This window comes from Girardinichthys multiradiatus, chromosome Y (assembly GCF_021462225.1).
Source record: "Girardinichthys multiradiatus isolate DD_20200921_A chromosome Y, DD_fGirMul_XY1, whole genome shotgun sequence".
Classification (NCBI taxonomy): domain Eukaryota; kingdom Metazoa; phylum Chordata; class Actinopteri; order Cyprinodontiformes; family Goodeidae; genus Girardinichthys; species Girardinichthys multiradiatus.
This window is the reverse complement of record NC_061818.1, coordinates 5072186-5097819: the sequence shown is the minus strand read 5'-3', so window position 1 is coordinate 5097819 and position 25634 is coordinate 5072186. Positions and strand designations below refer to the sequence as shown.

Sequence of the window (25634 nt, the reverse complement as noted above, 5' to 3'; positions counted from 1 at the left end):
ACAATTCTGGAGAAGATGGGCCAACAGGTGTCTTAACGACCTCAAACAGGTGCTTCTAATTTAGAATAAGTGGTGTGGAGGTGGACTTTTTAGAGGCGGACTAACAGGTCTTTGAGGGCCAGAAATTCTGCTGATTGACAGGTGTTAAAATACTTATTTGCAGCAGTAACAGACAAATAAATTATTAAAAAATCATTGTTTTTTTTTTTTAAGATTATGTCTCTCACAGTGGACGTGCACCTAAGATGAAAGTTTCAGACCCCTCCATGATTTCTAAGTTGGAGAACTTGCAAAGTCGCAGGGTGTTCAAATACTTATTTTCATATATATACTGCTCAAAAAAATAAAGGGAACACACAAATAACACATCCTAGATCTGAATGAATGAAATATTCTCATTGAATACTTTGTTCTGTACAAAGTTGAAAATTCTGACAACAAAATCCCACAAAAATCATCAATGGAAATCAAATTTATTAATCAATGGAGGCCTGGATTTGGAGTCACACACAAAATTAAAGTGGAAAAACACACTACAGGCTGATCCAACTTTTATGTAATGTCCTTAAACCAGTCAAAATGAGGCACAGTATTGTGTGTGGCCTCCACGTGCCTGTACGACCTCCCTACAACGTCTGGTCATGCTCCTGATGAGACGGCAGATGGTCTCCTGGGGGATTTCTTCCCAGACCTGGACTAAAGCATCCGCCAACTCCTGGACAGTCTGTGGTGCAACGAGACGTTGGTGGATGGAGCGAGACATGATGTCCCAGATGTGCTCAATCGGATTCAGGTCTGGGGAACGGGCGGGCCAGTCCATAGCTTCAATGTCTTCATCTTGCAGGAACTGCTGACACACTCCAGCCACATGAGGTCTAGCATTGTCCTGCATTAGGAGGAACCCAGGGCCAACCGTACCAGCATATGGTCTCACAAGGGGTCTAAGGATCTCATCTCGATACCTAATGGCAGTCAGGCTACCTCTGGTGAGCACATGGAGGGCCGTGCGACCCTCCAAAGAAATGCCACCCCACACCATTACTGACCCACTGCCAAACCGGTCATGCTGAAGGATGTTGCAGGCAGCAGATCGCTCTCCACGGTGTCTCCAGACTCTGTCACGTCTGTCACATGTGCTCAGTGTGAATCTGCTTTCATCTGTGAAGACCACAGGGCGCCAGTGGCGAATTTGCCAATCCTGGTGTTCTCTGGCAAATGCCAAGCGCCCTGCACGGTGTTGGGCTGTGAGCACAGACCCCATTTGTGGACGTCAGGCCCTCATACCATCATCATGGAATCGGTTTCTAACCGTTTGTGCAGACACATGCACATTTGTGGCCTGCTGGAGGTCATTTTGCAGGGCTCTGGCAGTGCTCCTCCTGTTCCTCCTTGCACAAAGGCAAAGGTAGCGGTCCTGCTGCTGGGTTGTTGCCCTTCTACGGCCTCCTCCACAACTCCTGGTGTACTGGCCTGTCTCCTGGTAGCGTCTCCAGGCTCTGGACACTACACTGACAGACACAGCAAACCTTCTTGCCACAGCTCGCATTGATGTGCCATCCGGGATGAGCTGCACTACCTGAGCCACTTGTGTGGGTTGTAGAGTCCGTCTCATGCTACCGTGAGTGTGAAAGCACCACCAACATTCAAAAGTGACCAAAACATCAGCCAGAAAGCATAAGTACTGAGAAGTGGTCTGTGGTCCCCACCTGTAGAACCACTCCTGTATTGAGTGTGTCTTGCAAATCGCCAAAGATTTCCCCCTGTTGTCTATTCCATTTGCACAACAGCATGAGAAATTGATTGTTAATCAGTGTTGCTGCCTAAGTGGACAGTTTGATTTCACTGAAGTTTGATTTACTTGGAGTCATATTGTGCTCCCTTTATTTTTTATATATATATACAGGTCCTTCTCAAAATATTAGCATATTGTGATAAAGTTCATTATTTTCCATAATGTCATGATGAAAATTTAACATTCATATATTTTAGATTCATTGCACACTAACTGAAATATTTCAGGTCTTTTATTGTCTTAATACGGATGATTGTGGCATACAGCTCATGAAAACCCCAAATTCCTATCTCACAAAATTAGCATATTTCATCCAACTAATAAAAGAAAAGTGTTTTTAATACAAAAAACGTCAACCTTCAAATAATCATGTACAGTTATGCACTCAATACTTGGTCGGGAATCCTTTTGCAGAAATGACTGCTTCAATGCGGCGTGGCATGGAGGCAATCAGTCTGTGGCACTGCTGAGGTCTTATGGAGGCCCAGGATGCTTCGATAGCGGCCTTTAGCTCATCCAGAGTGTTGGGTCTTGAGTCTCTCAACGTTCTCTTCCCAATATCCCACAGATTCTGTATGGGGTTCAGGTCAGGAGAGTTGGCAGGCCAATTGAGCACAGTGATACCATGGTCAGTAAACCATTTACCAGTGGTTTTGGCACTGTGAGCAGGTGCCAGGTCGTGATGAAAAATGAAATCTTCATCTCCATAAAGCTTTTCAGCAGATGGAAGCATGAAGTGCTCCAAAATCTCCTGATAGCTAGCTGCATTGACCCTGCCCTTGATAAAACACAGTGGACCAACACCAGCAGCTGACACGGCACCCCAGACCATCACTGACTGTGGGTACTTGACACTGGACTTCTGGCATTTTGGCATTTCCTTTTCCCCAGTCTTCCTCCAGACTCTGGCACCTTGATTTCCGAATGAATGCAGAATTTGCTTTCATCCGAAAAAAGTACTTTGGACCACTGAGCAACAGTCCAGTGCTGCTTCTCTGTAGCCCAGGTCAGGCGCTTCTGCCGCTGTTTCTGGTTCAAAAGTGGCTTGACCTGGGGAATGCGGCACCTGTAGCCCATTTCCTGCACACGCCTTTGCACGGTGGCTCTGGATGTTTCTACTCCAGACTCAGTCCACTGCTTCCGCAGGTCCCCCAAGGTCTGGAATCGGACCTTCTCCACAATCTTCCTCAGGGTCCGGTCACCTCTTCTCGTTGTCCAGCGTTTTCTGCCACACTTTTTCCTTCGATTGGGGTTTTGAGTGATAAACCGGGCTGGGACTTTTAAAGGCCTCAGGAATCTTTTGCAGGTGTTTAGAGTTAACTCGTTGATTCAGATGATTAGGTTCATAGCTCGTTTAGAGACCCTTTTAATGATATGCTAATTTTGTGAGATAGGAATTTTGGGTTTTCATGAGCTGTATGCCAAAATCATCCGTATTAAGACAATAAAAGACCTGAAATATTTCAGTTAGTGTGCAATGAATCTAAAATATATGAATGTTAAATTTTCATCATGACATTATGGAAAATAATGAACTTTATCACAATATGCTAATATTTTGAGACTGACTAATATACAGAGGGGAACAAAGGGCAAGTAATCAAAAGAACTAAGAACAGGTGTGACACGGAGGCAGGGAGGCTGAAGAAACAGGTGAAACTAATACAGAGACTAAAGCATAAGGAAAAGAACTAATTAACATGACAGTAAGCAGAACCAAACAAAGCGCAGACCAAGATAAAACAAAAAAGCATAAGAAATCTAGAATAACCATGAACAGAGAAACTAGAGGAAACATAGAAACAATACCAGGCAAAACTATAAACAAGATAAATAATCACATGAAGCATAAGAAAACTAGAATAACCATGAACTAATGTCAGCAGAGAAACTAGAGGGAACAAAGGAACTACAATGACAACCTAAGAACAAAGAAAGTCCAAAAATGTCACACTCTGACAAAGTCAGTCAGTCAGTAATTTTCTACCGCTTATTCCATAGTGGGTCGCGGGGGAACTGGTGCCTATCTCCAGCAGTCTATGGGCGAGAGGCGGGGTACACCCTGGACAGGTCGCCGAAATCTGTTTTGTGTTACATAATATTAGAATTTGGTAATGATGATTTAATGATACCTAAAACATAAAGCATGATTCTTTTTTACCGTGACTGTATGCAATTATGAAATATTGTTTATAGTCTAGCAACAGTATGTCATGATAGTCCACATTTTTTCCATTTTACAACAAATGAGGTCAGTGTTGTCCAGGGATCATTCACTGCTAATGGTTTTCTACCTATGCCATGATCCATGTCCCACTACAATAATGCAACTGAGATGTGCAGAGAGCTGCCTGGAATGTTACATGTTGTTCTATTATACTTATGTGAGATAATTTATTTGTTTGTTTCTAGTTTTTTGCTATTTCAAAAAAGAAAAGATTGTTTCTTAACTACTCCAACTAATACTAGTACAATAGATGACTGGGTGTCATTTTTAAATAGCTAAAATCTTAGTAAAAGGTGAAAACTGTCATATGGTGTGATGGATTAGGACCAAAATGGAGATAAGAAGCTGGTAGGAGCATTTAAACATTAAAACAAACAGATAAGTTACAGTTCTTGGTACAAGGAGAACAGAACATAGAACCAAGAAGAGAGAAATGGAAGAAACCAGCTAGGAACAATGAAACCAAGTAGCAGAAAATAATAAAATACTGTGGAGGACTTAGGCCAGGTGAGTACAGGTGAGGGATGCAGAACAGCTGGGGGAGGATCTTAAGCAGGGAACTAAGGGACCGAGTCCAACACAGAGAGAACACACGGGAAGCAGGACTAAAACACAAACATCTAATAGCCCAAAGGGAAAAAGACCAATACTAACATAACAGTCTGAACTCAGAATGCACAGAGAACACAAGAAAAAAAAGCGGTACTCAAAATAAAGGAATGAACTGATATAGCAAGATCTTAATGACTGAAATAATCAGAATACATGAAAACCAAAACACACATGAATCATTGCAAAAACAAATATTTGCTAAAACAAGAAAACACAAACAAAATATTAAAATAATTGTTAATAATCTAAAGAGGTTTTCCATAAATGGGTTCATTATTTTTATATTGCTCTAGATTGAATAATAAAATAACTTCTTATCATCCATTCCCTCTGCTGGTGTGAGTCAGTCAGTCTGGTTCTGCCAGTGGACTCTTGGTTTTCAAGGTTTTATTTTTGTAATATCCACCTTATACAGACCAGATAGGTAGATGGAACTCTGTTCCATCTGTTATGTTATGCAGAAACTCTAAAACAAATTGTGTCACAACTGCAAAGAAAAAAGTCTGTGTTGCTATTAGGCATGGTCTGGCATCAAGATATATCAAAGATTTAAAGTCATAGTTCTGAAATCACTAATATTTACTGTCATACCGTTCAAACTTATTTTCAATGAGGTATACCGTGTACGGTCGGAGTGACGGGTGTTGTCTCTGGCAGTATGGAGCATACCACAGTAACGCAGCCCTTCCCCATCTGTTGCTGGGCATTAGCTGGTTGCAAGAAGTGAACAACAATTTGTTTTAACTTTTTCTGGTGGCTAATACCAGCAGTCATTGTGTGGAAACTAAAGGATCAGCTCGCAACAAGTTTATTCAGTTTCAAATACCTGTCCGCACATATGATGAAAATCAAGAATTTGTGAGAAAAGAAGCATCCTCCCTGGAGATTGTCAGCCCACTACATGGACAAAAAAAGGCCCAACAAACACATAATAATGAGACATGTGCTCGACTCATTTAAAGCACCCTGATCTGCTCAACTCTCTCATGCATTACTGCAGGACTTTGGAGACTCTGATATCAGAAACTGTGGCTAATGAGCTATGTTCTTTGATTAGTTAAGTTTCTAATGTGAGAAGAGAAAACCTAGTTCTGTCCTGTAGGCAAACCTTAACCTGGGAATTTAAACATTTGGTCTGTGCAAAAAGAAGTTCAAACATAAAACTTTAAAGTCACCAGAATGCACTGTACGTACTGAACCTTTTTCAAATCATACCGAAGTCCCTGCTGTGCACCTCTTGATCACTATCTCCACGTCTATGGACCAGATCTTTCTCAGTCTGCCCCAGGGCTTGGCAGGTTGAACCACTGGCAGTACTGACAACAGATTGAAATTAAGGCTCCAAGTGAGGCACAGTTTCATGGAGCCAGTGGTGTACCCCTATTTTCTCGCCCTCCGCTTAAGCAACAGCCACAACTGAATCAGGAAAATACTGAGCTGGTAAAAGAGAAAGAGATTCGGTTCAATTAAGTTTTTATTTATATAAAAAATATATAAAAATATTTCTATATAAAAGATATTTATATTTTATTAGCATATTAACATGCTCATATTATGCATATTAACACATTAATATCCAGCGATAAAGTGTTCAAACTTTAAACTGTCTGCTTTGTTCTTTGGACTTCATGACACGGTTTGTTCTCAAACAAACATTTGAGGCCTGAAAAAGAACAGATGGGTTCTTTCTACTGATTAGGTGACCGCTGAAGACAGTTGGTGGTACTGGATTTTATTTAGGATTATTAAAGATAGCTACATAACAATGCAGCCCACACTTTTAGTCCTTTAGTTATACCATAGTGAAGTAAAGTATAAGTTCTAATGTTTCCTTTTTATTACAATAGGATAAGAATGCTCATAAACATATAGTACAAGGATAAATGACCTGAGGCTGGGGCTGATAGTGGAGCAACCGGTTTAACTAGTTTGATTAGAAAGCTACAGCACACTTAGATTAAATATGGACACCTGCTACTACACAATCTAACAGATAGACACCACAATGGTGACACATGGTCTACTGATAATCACTGCATCCATTGCATTGGAGTGCCAGATATAAAAACTATATGTGACCTTCTATCCGGGCTCTTCGTCATCCTCTAACAGACGGCGACGGTCCGAGACGGGAGCCTCAGCGCTGATCTCTGTAATCATTCCTCTGCCTTAAATAAGATTAAAAGAGCTAAAAGTTAGAAACTGGTTGAGAGTCGTTCATTTAAGAGTCTTTAGATAGAGTGTGTGATCGCTTCTGGGGACCAAGTACCGGAGGAGCTCCGAGGCGAGCTACCGCCAACAGGGTGCTGTAGCTCGGACAAATTGGTGTTCCTGCCCGTGCCCCGGAAGCAAAAACCAGTTTTGGATAGGTTTATTGCCACGAAAGGACAACGCCTCACAGCAGCAGCCGCAACGTAAAAGGTAGGGAGATTCCTCTTAAAAAATCTCCAGTGTTTTTCCTGTAAAAACACTCTGGCTGTGTTGTTAGTTCTGAGTGAGCTGTTTTTGTAATTCTTGGAGGCAGAGAAATGATTCAGAATAATTGTTGCGAACGCGTTAAACCGTAAGGCGTGTAGATAAGCGTGCGACCCTAACGGTGGTAGTTTGGGAAGAAAGGTACAGTCTTCTAGGGTCTAGGGGTGTAGGTTTCAAGTTCCTTCATTGTATGCAAGGGAAGATCGGTTTCCTTCGCACACAATATAAAAGCTACCTCCCTGAATGAGGCACGCAAAAACTCGGTTAGGGTTTGTTGGGTCCAGACCGTTCCATAAGAAGGGTCACAAGATACTACCGAGGGGAATGTATGGGTTTAAACGGCCTCCCTGATCTTCTTAAAAGATGTCAAAGCTGCCCACTTCTTTGATCGTAAAGCATGCAGGAGATGCGCAAACTCGGGTAAGGATTGTAGGGTCCTGGACCTCGTTAAAGAAGTCAGAAAGATACTGCCGAAGGGAAGTCTTCCTTGTGAGTAACCAGCTGTGAAGAAAAGAAAAAGAAAAAACAAAAACTAAATATATATATATATATATATATATGCACGGTGGCACAGTTGGTAGCACTGTTGCCTTGCAGCAAGAAGGTCCTGGGTTCAATTCCCGGCCTGGGGTCTTTCTGCATGGAGTTTGCATGTTCTCCCCGTGCATGCGTGGGTTCTCGCCGGGTACTCCGGCTTCCTCCCACAGTCCAAAAACATACCTGTTAGGTTAATTGGTAACTCTAAATTGCCCTTAGGTGTATGAATGAGTGTGTGTATGGTTGTATGTGTGTTGCCCTGCGATGGACTGGCGACCTGTCCAGGGTGTACCCCGCCTCTCGCCCATAGACTGCTGGAGATAGGCACCAGCTCCCCTGCGACCCACTATGGAATAAGTGGTAGAAAATGACTGACTGACTATATATATATACAGTACAAACCAAAAGTCTGGACACACCTTCTCATTCAAAGAGTTGTCTTTATTTTCATGACTATGAATATTGTAGCTTCACGCTGAAGGCATCAAAACTATGAATTAACACGTGGAATTATGTACTGAACAAAAAAGTGTGAAACAACTGAAAATATGTCTTATATTCTAGGTTCTTCAAAGTAGCCACCTTTTGCTTTGATTACTGCTCCACACACTCTTGGTATTCTGTTGATGAGCTTCAAGAGGTAGTCACCTAAAATAGTTTTCACTTCACAGATGTGCCCTGTCAGGTTTAATAAGTGGGATTTCAAGCCTTATAAATGGGGTTGGGACCATCAGTTGTGTTGTGCAGGAGGTGGATACAGTACACAGCTGATAGTCCTACTGAATAGACTGTTAGAATTTGCAATATGGCAAGAAAAAAGCACCTAAGTAAAGAAAAACAAGTGGCCATCGTTACTTTAAGAAATGAAGGTCAGTCAGTCCGAACAATTGGGAAAACTTTGAAAGTGTCCCCAAGTGCAGTCGCAAAAACCATCAAGCGCTACAAAGAAACTGGCTCACACGAGGACCGCCCCAGGAAAGACCAAGAGTCACCTCTGCTGCGGACGATAAGTTGACCTGAGAACAGGTCAATGCCACACAGAGTTCTAGCAGCAGACACATCTTTAGAAAAACTGTGTTGGACCACTTGTTTGCTGAATATTGGACTACTTGCATGGTGCGGGACGCCACAAGGCCCCCTGGCGGTTTCGGCCATTTTGTATCCAGGACATTGCGACTGATATGACGGGACGTCCCAAGTCTGACGTCACAGGGTGCTATATATGGAGGTACCCATTTTGAACACCCTGCCTTCAGCTGGAGATCGTGACCCGATCACCAACATCTGAAGCATCACCTGGAGAAGAGTCCCGAGTGGATTTCATTTATTCTCTCTCGTTGGCCAACGAACAATTCATAACTGAGGTTTCTGGACTAAGAAGGCCAACAATTTCACTTTGCCGATCAAAGACGTGAGTTTAACACGTAACTAAAAACACGGAGTTTGAGGAAACGAACCGCCACTGTGTTTCATCCTAAGTCGACTTTGATGGTCAGATCACGTTTTTCCCCTTTTCACCAAGGAGGCCAAAGGACGAAGACTGACCGCTTCTTGGAGTTTAACTGCGGACGCGCAACAACGCTTCAACCCGCCATTTTTCCCTTCCTCGCTCGACCCCGCTCAGAAGAAAGCCGACAACAAGTAATACCCATCCTTTATTTTATTTATTTCTTAGAATGCCTGGGCAGAGTAGGAGGTCTTAGTGCGATGAGATTCGCTAGTTAGAATTGTTGGAGTTGTCCTCCTAAACTCCTGCGTGTTCGTTTATTTGGTCAAAGCATCTTAATTCTGCACGAGAAAAACTAAACTTAAATGTCTAAGAAAACAAAACACGGACAAGAGGTTGAAGCTGATTCACCCGGCCGGGGAAGAGAAGTGCTGTCTCTGTGTAGTCAGGAACACTTCTGTTTTCCTCTCCCCTGCACCGTTCTTTTATTGAACACACACATACTACAGGAAATATACATTTTACATATGTTGTGCAGCCCTTCTCAGTTTTCTCACACATTCTTTTGCTGAAGGTCAGTTTCCCACACGTCTTCAGGAATCTTCAGTGAGAGGAGTAAAATGCCTCCCTAATATACTGCCGGCTTCTCACGATACAGACAGAAAACACCTGCAAGCTTTAACCTTGAATAATAAACACTCATTGTGTGACCACACTAGAAGCTACTATTTAAGGATTTTTCTAACTCTCAAAAGCATAACTAAAAACTTCTAATAATAATCAATCCATAAGCAGCAAATCCCAAATATATCTTAGCTTTAGCTACTAATGATAAGGCATTTATATTTCCACAATTCCCCCTTTTGAAGTCTGTTAAGACTTCACTAAAAGAATACAAAAAGTAAACGTCTATACCAGAAGCCTAAGCACAGCGGACTTGAATCAAATTCTCAACAACCCTTTAGGCTCCTTGTCGTCATCAGGGATAGCCAACAAAGGCATCATATGAGGGGGTGTGGTTGCCTTGCCTTCAATAGTTGCAGTAATAAAGCGCACAATCAAAGATCTAATACATGGTACACAACAACATCCACACGTCACCATAATAGCAACAAAAACAGCAATGGATATAAACACTGACATAATTAACCCTTTCCAGTGTCCAAACATACCAGTCATCCAGTCTCCGAACGGATTGTCTATTCCTGAGTGCTCATGCATAGTGGTTGAAAGTGTTTTTAACCCTTCTAAAGCTTTTGAGACGGAACCTTCAGGGGCGGTATTATTGGGTATGAAAGTACAACACATATCACCAAACATTGCACATACGCCCCCCTTTTCTGCTAGAAGCATATCCAATGCCATTCGGTTTTGCACAGCCATGAGGGAGGTTGGTGCCAATTGTTCGGACAGGCCTTCTACTGCATCCCTTGTTAAGTTAGCTAGACGTAAAACATTGTAATGGATGTAGTTTATGCGGTCTACATTTTTATTTGGGGTCACCGGAAAAAAGGCTGCAATTATTGGGATATTTTCAAAACCTACTGAGATTTGATCCGCAATTTTATATTCATTTGGCACTCCCCGAGGTACTCCTATGGCATCAATGTAAGTGGGTGAGTCTTTGCTTAAGTCAAAGATGTTTGCGCTCCGTTTTATGATATGTCTACGCCTTCTCCTAGTTAAAGCTGTGCTTTGGGCGTGTGTTGAAGGAAGATACTTAAGGTATTTTCCTAACAAGAGGAGTGGTGCCTGCAACCTAACCATGGCACACACTCCAATAGTATTATTTTGGATCCTAGTCAGAAGGCGGTGTCCTCCACAATAATAATAAAGTCCTGATCTTGCCCAAGGACCTATCACTGAGCCTGACACAGTGGAGTTGCACCAATCGCGAGGAATTTCCCCAACATTCACTTGCGGGGTTTTGGAAGTGAAGTTAAAACAAGTGTATGTGCCATTTCTCCGTAGAGGGGTAAAAGGGCCAGCCCTGGTTTTGTTGGCAATGGGTGGAGCGCTGCATTTTGATACTTTATTGTCTGGATGACTGGAGCATGCTTGGAAAGGCAGTTCACAGAACAATCCGAAAATCAATGTAACAACGAAGAATGCTAAAACACCTATACCTACCATGACCCAACCCTTAAGGGGCCTGGGTCCTAGATTTTCACCTCCCATTCTTTTCGAAGGTACCTGCAAAGGAAGATGAGGATTAACAATATGGTGAAACACAAAAGACCTTTTTATTATTATTATTATTTTTTGTTTTGAAAAGTTCAGAGTGTTCAGTTCAGTTCTTGGTGGGAGAGCAGCTACGACCACCAGTGAAAGAGAGGAAAGCTCGATCACATCCGCCTCTTCTGTGTGATGTCCTGGTCTTCACTCACAGGTGTAGACTGACCTGGAGCTAAGTGGTCTCACCAGGGGATTATTCTGCCCCTATTGGTGGGACCACTGATCTGACGGTGCACCTAAGGTGTAGACTAACCTTTAGGTGTAAACGAACGCTTTCTCACCCTAGGGGATTATTCTGCCCCTTGAATTGGGTGAGAAAGGTCTTCTGGTGTGCTGGTGTTGTCCCTCAGGTTCTGCCGGACCTCTGGCAGCGATCTCTGTGGTGCCTCTGCTGCTGCACACTGGCTCCAATGATACCACGTGTCTCCTTTGCCCTTGACCCTCACCGCATGTGAGGTTCTCTCTGTGACCTGGAATGGACCCGTCCACCTGGGCTCTGACCACTTCCTTTTGATGACTTTCAGAAGGATCCACTCAGCTTCGGACGTGGTTGGCTGAGGTCCCTCGGTTGGTTTCTCTGGAACCTGTTTTGAGAACTCTGTAACCAAACTTAAGTTGGTGACTGAGGTGTCCTACCAGTCCCCAGCTGCCAGAGAGTGCTTTACCACTCCTCTCAATTCCTTAGTTTGATACTCAGGATGCAAAGAAAGAGAAACATGAGGAACAGCTTCATCTGACATTAAATACCATTCTGCTTGGTCAGGTGTTAAATCAACTGTTGCAGCCACACCCTCAGGAGCCACATAAATATTTTTGGATGAAATAAACCATGTCCTACCTTCTACTGTTTCATTAAACAAATCTGGTACCATTCTGTGTGACAACGGTCGTAGAACAGAGTGACATGAGGCAGGTCAGGCGGAGAGGTGCAGGAGCAGAGACTTTGAATCCAGGGTTTCCACAGCTGATACACAGAGAAGATGCTGCTTGGAGGTTCGGTCAACAGTGTCCAGTAGATGTCAGCATATGCCTCTGCAACTGGCTGTAAAAATATTGTCAATGCTGAAGCATTTGTCCACATGCCAAAAAGGAACCATCTGGAAAAGTTATTGTTAACCCATCAGTACCACACAACACTGATGCTTCCAGCTTCACTAATAAGTCTCTGCCCAGCAAATTAGCAGGTGTGCTGGGTGAACACACAAAAGGGTGAGTTACTCTCTGAGTCCCAATCTGAACAGGAAGAATTTATGCAGCCCCTGAGAAGCCCCTCACAGAAACAGTCTTGGTAGAGAGCAGTGGTTTAGGAGGTTGCTGTGTTATGGCGGAATAAGTAGCTCCAGTGTCCACTAAAAAAATTCAGACATTTCTCTCCCACCTTTGCAGGCAACGTGGGATCTGCTGTGCCCACGCTGCACAGTTGTAGCGCACATCTCCCAGTGCCCTGCTGGCTCCACCCCTTCCTCTGGGTGCTCCGCACCATACGCCACGACCACCAACATGCCATCCGCCTCCACAACCGGGGCCACTGTACCTGTAATTATTAAAATGTATAGGGTGCAGGAGGGAGTAACCCCCCTCCTTGCCACTGATCAGTCATAGACATAGGGGTGTGTGCTGCTGGAGGAACAGGTTGAGCTGCAGCTAACATTACATTTTCAGTTATATCATTTTTCTCTTATTTAATTGGCCTCTTGCAGCTGCAATTTAAGGAGCTGATTCTGTAGCTGCTCTTTCTCCTCTTTTCTTTTTCTCTGCCTCTTGAGCTGTATGTAAATGGTGAATTAAATGTTTTTCCCACTTTGTGAAGTCTGTTCCCTGCAAATCAGGATTATTTTTCATCTTTTGACACCTGTCAACAGGAACTCCTTTTGATATGGCTTTTTAAACAGCTGTCCCATTCCTGTTGTGCTTTCTCTATTTCATTCATGTCAGAGGGCAGAGAAAACGGTCTGCCATGTACTATTTCTTTGAGAATACAAATTTACATCAGCGACTTGGTGTCATGTGATCTCAGGCTCAGAATATAGTGGGTGGAGTTATACAATGATGTACAGTAGGTGGCAAATGGAGTAAGACCAGTTTGATTTGGAGTTATTCTCATCCATAATTTAACCAGGGATAGGCATTCGAGTCATGGCCTCCCTGTTTCTTCCATTGTTTTCCTTAATCTTTAACTGAACCCCTAATGCTTTAGAACTTAGTTCTATTACACTATTTACAAAATGAGTTCCATTATCTGACCTTATAATCTGTGGGATACCATATGTGGGGAAGAAATGTGTAACTAGGTTAATCTATTACCACTAGGCAATATTTTTTCCCCCGTGTTTGCAACAAATTATGCATGATCTGCAAAAATTCTTTGCATAGTCAGAAAAATTTATAGTATAGAATTAATGCTTTACCAGATGTGACATATTCCCCCCTTGACACATGGGTCTTCCCAATGTGTCACCGCTGTTTATTACATTTAAAAATGAGATCACTATTTTTGGTAGTTGCTATTAATTTAAATAAAGCTTGGTTTAGTTCTTATTAAAAATAAAACCTCACTCACCGATGAACACAAAAAATGAAGGGCATATTATATCCTATAATCTTAGTTTATCTTACCCAGTTTTATAGATACACCGTACAGTTTCAGTCAGCTTTGTATTTAGTTCAAGTAACTAAAGTTTGTTTCAATTAACTCAAGTTTTCTCTATTTCAGTCCAGTCCAGTAATTCTGTTAAGGTTCATTTAATCTTGTGTTAAGTTTGAGTCTAATTTGATCATTTTGAACCGGACTGAAAAAAGTCTAAACGTCTGTTAAAATCCTTTTGTTTTACCATAGAGAACTGACCTAATATTATTATGGTATGTTGAGGACTCTAATTTTTACATAACATGAAACAGACATTTATTTCACAAAAACAGAAAGTCAAACACAGACATTTGGCCACATGAAAGTTTAAATACCCTGTTTGTAAAAGAATTATGAAAAATTGAAGACGGATCTATGAACTTTCTTATGGTTATCAGTATTTTTAATACAGGTAGAACCTTTGCTATCTTTATATGATTTTTCAGAAAAGATTCTGGAAACCTTATTAAAATATAAGTTTGGCAATGAACATCAGAACATCAGACCTTTATTAGCGCTTTTAAGGTCCCTCAAAGATGCATTACAATGAAATCAGTCATTCCCATTCACACACATTCACACACTACTTACTTATTTTTCTGTCAGTCATTTTATTTACAAAAATGTTAACATAATTTGACTTCTATTATTCTTAAAATGCACATAATTTCCTCATAACCCCTTTTGTTTCCACCAGGTCTGTTTTGAACGCTTCAATTCTTTTTTATTCACCAAGAATCAATAAGGTGGTCTTAGTGTGGTCCACCTTAAAGGTGTTGTCTGTTGGGTGTCATGTTATCATTGTCAGGTCAGTGAGGTTCATAAGTCAGTCAGAACCTTGGTCATTTGGTCTGTGCACATAATGTTTCATAGATCCAGCCTATGATTAGTCAGCAAAACCTCCACCTATAGGAGAAAAATTGATTGTTAATGAATGAGCTGCATTTCCTAGGAACACTGTCTTCCTCCTGGATGAGCATCACCTGTTGGAAAAACTTTCATCATTGTTTGTTTCACATATTCACTCAGATCTTTATATTATATCAGTAGGTGAAGTTGTTAGTATCTCATGTAGACTGACATATACTGTTGCATTTGGAGAGGATCTCGGATTAAATAAACATAGTTAGAGCTTCAATCCAGGTTCATTTTGTGTCTGCAGACTTTAGCCAATTATTCTTTTTTTTTATACATAAAGAGCAAGATTCAAAACATTTTCAAAAGGCAGATTGTGGCAGAATGTAGACAAAACTGCTTATTGATTGACAAAATAACATTCAAGCACACAACCACCATATCAAAGGCTCTACTTCTAGAGAATCACTAAACTTCTGGGGTCCAGTTTTGGCCCGCGGACCTTGAGCCCGACACATGCAGGGTAGAGTTACAATCCCCATCTCTCCACGGAGACAGGCTTCTGCCTTTTGTGCAGAAGTGTTATCTCTGTTCTCAGGCAGCTGCATCTCTTTGTCAAGGTCGCCTCACAGAGCTGAAATGTAACTTCTCTCAGATAGGAAAAATTAAGAATGCACACAATCTGAGCCAAATATGAAACCATTTCCCTGTAAAATGAATCTTTTGCATTTTATCATGGTATTGTTGGTAGTATAACAATTGGCACCCTAAAGAGTTTTCACACCCAAACAAGTATTAGCACTCACAAAAGTATTACCACTCAAAAAAGTATTAGCACTCAAAAAAGTATTAGCACTGAAAAAGTATTGGCACTCTGAAAAGTATTCACACCTTTCTTCACTCCACTCTGTTCATTCACTGGTCAACTGAGGACGTCCAGAAAATATGGCACGCTGTGTCCCTGGTATCTGGACTATTTTGAGAGTGACATAAACACATCTCAAGACACCTCAGTTTCCCCACTTACAATCCAAACAGCAATCAGCGCCCAGTTAGGTTTCCATACAGGAATGCTACATTCATTCATTCACCTGCAATGAGAGTCTGGCGAACCGCTGCGCCTCTCTCCAGTCACACCGTATTTTTCACACACTCCTCCTAACAAGTCTGTCTCACAGATTATTCTTCCGAGGACAGCTCATTTATTTTATGTGTCTTTATGTTTGTGCACTTTTATCTATTATTGGAGTGCACTAAATGCGCTCCAGTTTCTGACTAGTCTTGCTGAATTATCCTATTCAGCTCATAGTTTTCTCATGCTGGTCTTGTTACAAATGTCATTTATAACTCACAGTCAGGCTCTCACTGTTACTGGTCTTACAGATTCATACAAACTGTTCACAGTAACTTATAGCTTCACGGGACTTCAGACTATGTGTTTTATGAATTACCACATCTGTAATCTGGTTTTATTGAGACAGAACTCGAATAAAACACAGCATTCAAACCTTTGTGTTTTTGCCCGGTCTTAGCTTTCTGACTCCAGAATACAATGAACAACCTTCTTTCAAAACTCAAGAAAACGATTTACACTTCCCCACTCTCCGGGACTTTAACCCAGCGAAATCATGAATTCTCGTCAGAAAACATGTGGAGTTGCCAAACTCAGGAAACAGAATTTGTAGAATCTTCAAACTACAGGCCTCTAACCTTATTTTCTCACTTAAACAGAATTTGTAGAATCTTCAAACTACAGGCCTCAAACCTTATTTTCTCACTTAAACAGAATTTGTAGAATCTTCAAACTACAGGCCTCAAACCTTATTTTCTCACTTTACTTTACTTGACCTCTTTTATATTATCTTAACACACTGGTCTACACATTTTAAATTTAGCAGAACATTTCACTTACTCAGACATCTGACACCAAGAATTTAGGCCTATCGACAATGCCAAAAGTGCAGAGTTCGTTTTAAACAGGTTTCTGCTTACCTTGTAAGAAGTGCGGGGGTACCCCGGTGTCAGAGTCTTTTGGTGAAGTTCTGATTTAGCCGAAAGTCCTCGTTTTCCCAAATCACGTCGGGGGTCACCAAGTTGTTAGAGTTGTCCTTCTAAACTCCTGCGTGTTCGTTTATTTGGTCAAAGCATCTTAATTCTGCACGAGAAAAACTAAACTTAAATGTCTAAGAAAACAAAACACGGACAAGAGGTTGAAGCTGATTCACCCGGCCGGGGAAGAGAGGTGCTGCATCTGCATAGTCAGGAACACATCTGTTTTTCTCTCCCCTGCACCGTTCTTTTATTGAACACACACATACTACAAGAAATATACATTTTACATTTGTTGTGCAGCCCTTCTCAGTTTTCTCACACATTCTTTTGCTGAAGGTCAGTTTCTCTCAAGTCTTCAGGAATCTTCAGGGAGAGGAGTTACCATGCCTCCCTAACCCACTGTCGCCTTCTCACGATACACACAGAAAACACCTGCAAGCTTTAACCTTGAATAATAAACACTCATTGTGTGACCACACTAGAAGCTACTGTTTAAGGATTTTTCTAACTCTCAAAAGCTGAACTAAAAACTCTTAATAATAATCAATCTATAAGCAGCAAATCCCAAAGATATCTTAGCTTTAGCTACTAATGATAAGGCATTTATACTAATGATAAGGCATTTATATTTCCACAATTATTATATATTATTGTGCTACCAAAAAGCCTTTACTGTCTCAGTTTCTATTTGTAAAATTATTTGTAAAATTATTTACCTCCTACACCTTATAACTCGTGCCACGTTTGGCACCTACAACTGCTGTCGAGAGCTAGATGGACTTGCTGGTGTGCTTAAGATGATTGTTCTGCTGCATATAGCAAGTGTGCTTGAACTTGATGTCACAAACTGATGAGCAGACATCCTCTTTCAAGATTTCTGTTAGAGAGCTTAATTCATGGTTCATCAATTACAGAATGTTGCATCACACCACCATCCCCACATTTGACTGTCAGTAAGATGCTCTTTTTCTGAAATGCTGTTAGATTTACACTTCTTTTACACTTTAGTTTTGTCAGTCTACAAAATATTTTATGTATCATGGGGATTATCAAGATGTTTTTTAAATGTAAGACATGCCTTTGAGTTCTTTTTGGGCAGCAGTAGTTTTCATCTTGAAACTCTTCCATGAATGCCAACTTTGCCCAGTTTCATTCTTAATGTTTATTTAAGCCTCTAGCTGGGACAAGAGAGACCGGCAGTGCTACAGATGTTGTTCTGCGTCTTGTGACCTGGATGACTTGTTGATGCATTTTGGAAGTAATATTTTTAATCTGGACTTCCTGGCAAGGTTTACCCCTGTTCCATGTTTTTTTTATTTGTGGATAGATTTCCATGACTTTGTTTCTCATCTGTAGTTAAATTTTTTATAGATCAAGGTATATTTGTTGTTTTTGAGATCTATTACCCTAATTCATGTAGACTGGTTCTTTTTAAGAAAGTTTTTGATTCCACAGGTCTGGCAGTATTCAGGTCAATGTCTACCGAAGTTGAACCACAAATGTGGTTAATTACAAATTATTCATGATTTCACAAGGGGGGCAATTTTCAGATGGGGCTAGGTTAATTAGTTTTTTCCCCTTAATGACTAAAATCATAATTTGTAATTTGCCTTTTCATGTTGCTTTTGGAAGCCTATGTTGGTGCAGTACTCATTTCACTATGGATAATCAGCTTTAGCCAGCAACTTTGGAAGGTAGTTTGCTTTTTCCCTTGGGTAGAGACACACTTTTCACACCAAAACATGTTAATCTCTGGAAAACCGAACCACTCTCCTTTCCTGAGCAATTTACAAAGTCATAACATTATCATCTGGGCTTTGCCAAATTGTTTAATTTTTAGTTATCTTAAAAAAATAATAAATATACCATAAATATTCTAGACAATTTCATGATAAGGGAATAAACTTAAATGAATAGGGGGTGAACCTAATACATTCGGTAGGAGATCCAAATAACTATGTCCCTCACTGTAATTTTTGCTGATAAAAACAACCCATTATAACTAAAATGCTTCTGTCGTAGCAGATGTACCACACTGTGGGTGAATGACAGACAGCAGCAACGGTCCGTGAATTGCTTTATTGAATTTCCAGACAAATTTATCAACAAGCCCACGTTAAATTAATAATAAATAAAAAAATCAAGAACATCTCATTACATTGAGTGTTTAAAAAAAAAAAGGGCTTCATTAAAATGTCCACAAACACCTGAAATTAAACTGAGTGTGAAGAATCACATGAGCCACCATCCCTTTTTTAAGATCCTGCAACATTTTCAGGACACCAGGACAAGGAGCAAAAACTGTCTGAAACTTAAACAATTAGCCATTATCATGTATATTTGTCACAGTAATAGATTGCTTAAGTAGCATGTATTGCTCGTGTACACAAATATGCACTTTATTTACATGTGAGTCTACGAGAACTAGACGAGGACCGTCTGCAAAAAACTGACAGCATGGATGGAGAAGATTAAGGAATGTGTTTGTGATAAATTCCAACAACAGCAACAACACAAAATGCTATCTTCAGTGGTGATCTGGAAAAAAGAAAGGTAACAAAGATAATGTTTCCCCAAAAAACTGAGGGAGAGAAAAGAGATTGAGAATGAGGCTACACAGGGAGTCCCAATGAGCCCCTCCCCTGACACCGCTTTATAGAAGAACACAACAGTTTCACCACATTATCAAACATGAATAAGTATACAGGACCAGTTGAAGTAGCAAAAGAGTCAGAGTGTGTGAGATTTACCTCGGTATGTATAGCAACAGTAAAGCTGTGAAAAACCCATATGATATTTAACACTTCTTTCCGTAATCCCTCTTTTTCTCAGCATTCTGCATTTGCCAGAAGGAAATGTGACCACTGAGCTGAAAGATAATCGTAATGCGTACAGGATATGTGGACCAAGTAGCAGCCGTCATCATATTTATGTTTGGGGGAGTTTATTCTCAGTAGTTTTGGTCACAGCAAAATAATGGAGACTGTAAAAATGAAAATGGTGTATTTTAAATCCTACACTGCAGTTCTTCAAGAATTGCGCCGCTCAAGGTGGCAGCAGGTTCGTGTAGCACTGTTACTTTTGATTCTGATTTATTCTTTTTTGGGAACTCTTCCTCTTGTGGTGGATACAGTTGATTTTTGTGGACGACTGTCCTCTCCGGTGTCGGTGCTGTGCAGCTTGGAGGATTTTTCCTAATACTTTCTATTTTTGGACATTTGTTATGATGCATTGCCATGGCAACGGGGTTGTTTCTCACAACCGGGAGCAGCTGATTAATATCTCAAAAGCTCAAATAATACTTCAACTACAACCCCAAATCCCTGATGAGTTGAAAAGGAGACGCCGTGGATGCAGAGCAGGAGCAAAGAGAAGAGAGAGAAGGAGGAAGTTCAAACCATCTCTCTCGTCGATTATGATGGGCAATGTGAGATCGTTGGGAAACAAGTTGCATGAACTCCAAGCCCTACAAAGGACCCAACCAGAGTACTGGGCATGCAGTATTATGTGTTTTACTGAGACATGGCTGCAGGATCATATCCCCGACTCCAGCGTCTCTCTGCCGGGCTTTTTAACCATATGAGCAGACAGAGATTTAAAGAGGAGTAGCAAATGTAAAGGAGGTGGACTGGCAGTACTTGTGAACAACAGATGGTGTAATCCAGGACATGTAACTGTGAAGTGTCATCTCTGCAGTCCAGATATTGAACTGTTGGCAGTAAGTTTTCGTCCATATTATTACCCAGAGAGTTCACCAGTGTTATTTTGGCAACAGTTTACGTTCCACCTTCCGCTGTTGCCGACACTGCATGTGATGCCATTAGCTCAGTTGTTGCTCAGCTACAGACACAAAACCCCAATGCTTTTGTGGCAATTTCTGGTGATTTTAACCATGCTTCACTCTGCTACACTTCCAACGTTTCAACAGTTTGTCAGCTGCTCTACCAGAGAAAACAAAATGTTGGATTTGTTTTATGCAAATGTCAAGGACTCATACATCTCTACAGCAAGACCTTCTCTAGGCAAATCACATCACAATCTTGTTTTTCTCTGCTCGAAATATAAGCCCCTTGTTCAGAGGCAACCTGTAATAAAGAGGACTGTGAGAAAATGGTCACAGGAAGTTGAAGAAGCTCTGCAAGATTGCTTTGAGGCTACAGACTGGGACGCACTGTGCCAGCCACATGGACAGGACATCAATGCCATGACTGAGTGTGTAACCGACTATATAAACTTCTGTGTGGATAACACCATCCCCACCAGAACCGTGAGATGCTTCCCCAATAACAAACCTTGGATCACCAGTGACCTGAAGGACCTGCTTAACAAGAAAAAAAGAGCCTTCAGAGAGGGAGACAGAGAATTATTGAGGAGTTTACAGAAGAAACATAAAGTCAAGATAAGAGACAGCAAGGAAGTGTACAGGAAGAAGCTGGAGAGCAAGCTCCAGCAAAGCAATATCAGAGATGTGCGGACAGGGATGAAGAAGATCACGGGCTTCAGGCAGAGGGATAATCGGACCGATGAAAGTCTGGACAGAGCAAATGAACTGAACACATTCTTCAATAGATTCAGTTCAGAAACAAACTCAGCATCCTCCTCTCCTGCTCACAGCCAAACAGACATTCCACCTTCCTTTGACCCACAGGACCCACAGCTTTTCTGTCACACCTCAAATGTTTTATCTTCCACCTCAGCCCTAGACCCTTCTGCTTCTACATGTTTGCCTTCAACCATATCAGAAGATGCTGATGCTTCCTTTGCTTCCCCCTTCCACCTGTGTGTCTCAAGAAGTCAGGTGAAGAGACAACTGGAGAAACTGAATAGGAATAAGGCTGCAGGTCCAGATCATGTCAGCCCTAGAGTCCTGAAGGCCTGTGCAGAGCAGCCATGTGGGATCCTGCATCACCTCTTCAACCTTAGTCTGGCCCAGAAGACGTTCTGGTGTTGTGGAAGACCTCCTGTCTTTTTCCGGTACCAAAGAAAACTCACCCATCAGTCCTCAATGACTATAGACCTGTTGCCCTGACATCCCACATCAGGAAGGTCCTAGAGAGACTCCTGTTGGCCCACCTGAGTAAGCAAACAATGGACCATCAGGACTCCCTTCAGTTTGCTTATTGCTGTGGAGTTGGAGTTGAAGATGCCATCATACACCTGGTTCAACAAACCCACTGTCATCTGGACAAAGCCAGCAGCACTGTGAGGATCATGTTCTTTGATTTCTCCAGTGCATTTAATACAATCCAACCTGATTTACTTTGTCAGAAACTCCAGAAGACTCAGGTGGTTGCCTCAACAATCTCTTGGATCAAAGACTACCTAACAAACAGACCACAGTTTGTGAGACTGAAGGGTTAGGAGTCTAACCAGGTAGTTAGCAGCACATGAGCACCACAGGGGACGGTACTCTCACCATTCCTTTTAACTCTGTACACCTCAGACTTCCAGTACAAGACAGACTCCTGTCATCTGCAGAAATACTCGGATGATTCTGGAGTTGTGGGGTGGATCAGAAATGGACAAGAAGTTGAGTACAGGAAGGTGGTGGACTGTTTTGTGGCATGGTGTGGAAACAATCATCTCATTTTGAACGTGACTAAAACAAAGGAGATGATTGTAGATTTTAAGAGAAACAGGAATAAGTCAAAAACTATTTCCATCATGGGAGAAGAAGTGGAGGTTGTGGAGAAGTATAAATACCTCGGTGTTCACCTGGACAACAGACTAGAGTGGAGATGCAACTGTGAAGCCGTCTACAAGAAGGGACAGAGCAGACTGTACTTCTTGAGGAAGCTTAGGTCCTTTGGTGTTTGCAGCAAGATGCTGCAGATCTTCTATAAGTCTGTTGTGGAAAGTGTGATCTCTTCTGCCATCATCTGCTGGGGTAGCAGCATCAGAGCCAGGGACTTAAAAAAGCTCAACAAGCTGATAAAGAAGGCTGGCTCTGTTCTGGGGACTCCTCTGTAACCTATGGAGATCATTGTGGAAAGACGGATTCTTCATAAAATGAAGAACATTATGGAGAACCCTGAGCATCCTCTTCATCAGACTGTCCTACAACAACAGAGTGTCTTCAGTCAGAGGCTTCTTCAGATCTGCTGTAAGACGGAGCGCTACAGAGATTCTTCCTGTCCACAGCCATCAGCATCTACAACGGCTCTTTGAAGAAACCTTCATAATGAGCTACAACAACATTTAATTTCCCTTTGGGATTAATAAAGTATTTTTGAATTGAATTAACAACCACAAGGTGTAGGCAAAGTTTTAGAAAATGTCTGATTTGAAATATTAGCCCCTTTTCCACCGAAAGCCCCAGGGTTTGTTTTAGCTGGGTAATAGAAATCCCAGGGAATCTTGTTCTTTCTTTTTTCATAGCCAAGGACCATTTATTTAAATCAGCCTAGTGACGTATGGGGAAGTTGTGAGGAAAACTGCAATACACCTTCAGTCCAGCAGATGGCATTACTCCTATACTCACTTTAAAAGGTAATAAATCATTTTTGTTGGAACTGTTGAAAGATAATGAGCAGCTTTAAAGTTACAGTCAATTAATTCCTTCCATTATTCCTTCAGTTGCACTGGATCCATAAGAAGGAAAGGTTTAAATTATTATTTTACATTTCATTTTTTATCAACATGTTTTAGTAAAAATTTTATTTATTAGAATAAAAAAAATTAGAATCAGTCCAGAATTACAGGGAATTGATGCCTTGACTGTCTATTCATAAGTAAATATTTATATAAAGTAGTAGATGTGTAGGCACAGCGGTAAAGAGGAACACTGGGAAACTGCATCCAAACTTGAAATTGGTCTCTCCTCCTGCAGAGCCATCTACATAGAACTATAAAAAAATAAAAACATTACACTTCACTGAGTTAGGTTTACATTTAAAGGGAAATTTATATATTTCATGTACATAGAGAATTTAAAGTACTCTGATCATCAGCATTAAATTAAAACATTTGTCTTACACAACTGTGGCGAAACAGTTTAAAATTAATGCCAACAATAACTTGAAATGTCACAAATCTCTGGTGACCACCACATACCTACCAAAAGCTCTATATTCACTTTTAGCCGCCACAAACATAACAGGTAGCAGGAAATTCCAGAGTGCCGGGCCGAGATCAGGCAGCCGTTAGTGGGGAATTCCCTGTCTAACCGCCTGGTTAGCTTAGCAGCCAGACCAGCCTGCAAGCAGAACTCCGTTGCTCCAAAAACTCTGAAAAAACATTTAAATGTAGGATCATTCTGGTTCAACTGACTCCAAAGATGAAGTTTTGTGGTATACTTTCTCACTTAAAAATATCTTAAAACTACTTTTTGTGACAAATTAATGGTATAAAAACGATTAATTTGTGTAGTAACCTCAGCCATTACTGAAGCTGCTGGTGCCATTCCTCACTGCATACAACTCCACTCCTTTAACAAAGCCGAAAAGACCTACTTGAGAGTAGGACCATTTACCGGTGAAAGTAAAGCCCCCGGAAAGTGAAATTACATGGGTAAATTTGTTTCAAAACGCGACCTGGGCTTTACAAAGCCTGGTGCTTTCTACAGCCAATGGAAAGGGGCTATCAAGGCCTTGACTTCAACAGTATGGAGGGCTCAACATAACGTGTTGGTAATTGCTTCTTGCTCATTCACAACACAAGAAATAGTTTGCAACTTCAACAAGTTAGGTAATTATCAGTGACATTTCCCTTACTTGTAGTAGACAGATGTACAGGGGAGTTTATAAAAAAAAGTGAAGAAAATCCTGAGAGCAGCTAAAAGATTCAGATAGGGTTGATCATGCAAGTAATTTAAAACAACTCAAACTTTAAATGTTTAAATGCTATATTTGTAGATTTTAAAAAGTCTACACTTTAACAAGTGAGTTTGCTGCTATGTTCTCAGCTGAACAATGCAAACTTATGGTATAGCTGAGGCTGCCAGCTGTGTCTGCATCAGTCTGCACCAAGAATGATGAGAAGATTGTGATTTTTTTGTCAGACGGTTGTTTGTGCAACTTTAAATATGTTATGTCCCGGTCCTTTTCCAGGTCTTGTATAGAAATGATCTCGGCAGACTAGGCCAATATAATTTTGTGCAGTAACACGGGTGTTGTTTGGCTGCGAAAACAGCTTAACAACATTTTGAGTTTAAATGGGTTGGTTGTGGCTCAGTGGGAAGTTGTCTTGCAATAGGAAAGTTGTGGGTTTGATTTCAGCTTCCTTCCCTGTCACATGTCAGTTTTATAATGGAGTTGTATCACAAAGATTTGCTACATGTAGATTGATAAGCCAGCAGCCACATGATTTATGTATTGCAACTTCGCATAATTCGTAGTTTGGCTGAGAGAGCAACAAACTTTGTGAAGTATAGCTGTTGAATATCTAATACAGCTTTCTATCCAACAGGTATGAGCACTTTCACGTTTGTGTTGTTTTAAATGGTTAGAATCTATCGTTTCTGTAGCTGTTAGACTTACACTCACAATTTCTTCACATTTCTATAAAAACCACAGGGGCATGCCATACTGTACCGATAATATCTTCACTTTATAGATACAAATAATGCCCTTGAATTCCATTGCGTCTTTGTTTTTATTTGAACTTCAGGCGACCATTGGTGTGGACAATTTCCTGCACTATCACACTTGGTGGGGAATTTTGTGTTTTCAGTTCTAGTCCCATGACACCACACTGTATGCCACACCCATACCCAAAGGTCAGGCACCACATTAGTGACTGACAGTTTGATGGATAAGGTTGCTTTAGCGTTTACACT

General features: G+C 41.1%; 1 protein-coding gene across 1 annotated transcript in view; it reads right to left on the bottom strand.

Annotated features, from left to right (window-relative positions):
- Window positions 1-11857: 11857 nt before the first annotated feature.
- The window catches only part of LOC124864287 (histone deacetylase 5-like), a 137173-nt gene continuing 123396 nt past the window's right edge, over window positions 11858-25634 (bottom strand). Inside the window, exon 28 of the transcript XR_007037281.1 lies at window positions 11858-11909. The gene's annotated coding sequence lies outside the window, so the exon portion shown is untranslated. The remainder of the gene's footprint in view (window positions 11910-25634) is intronic.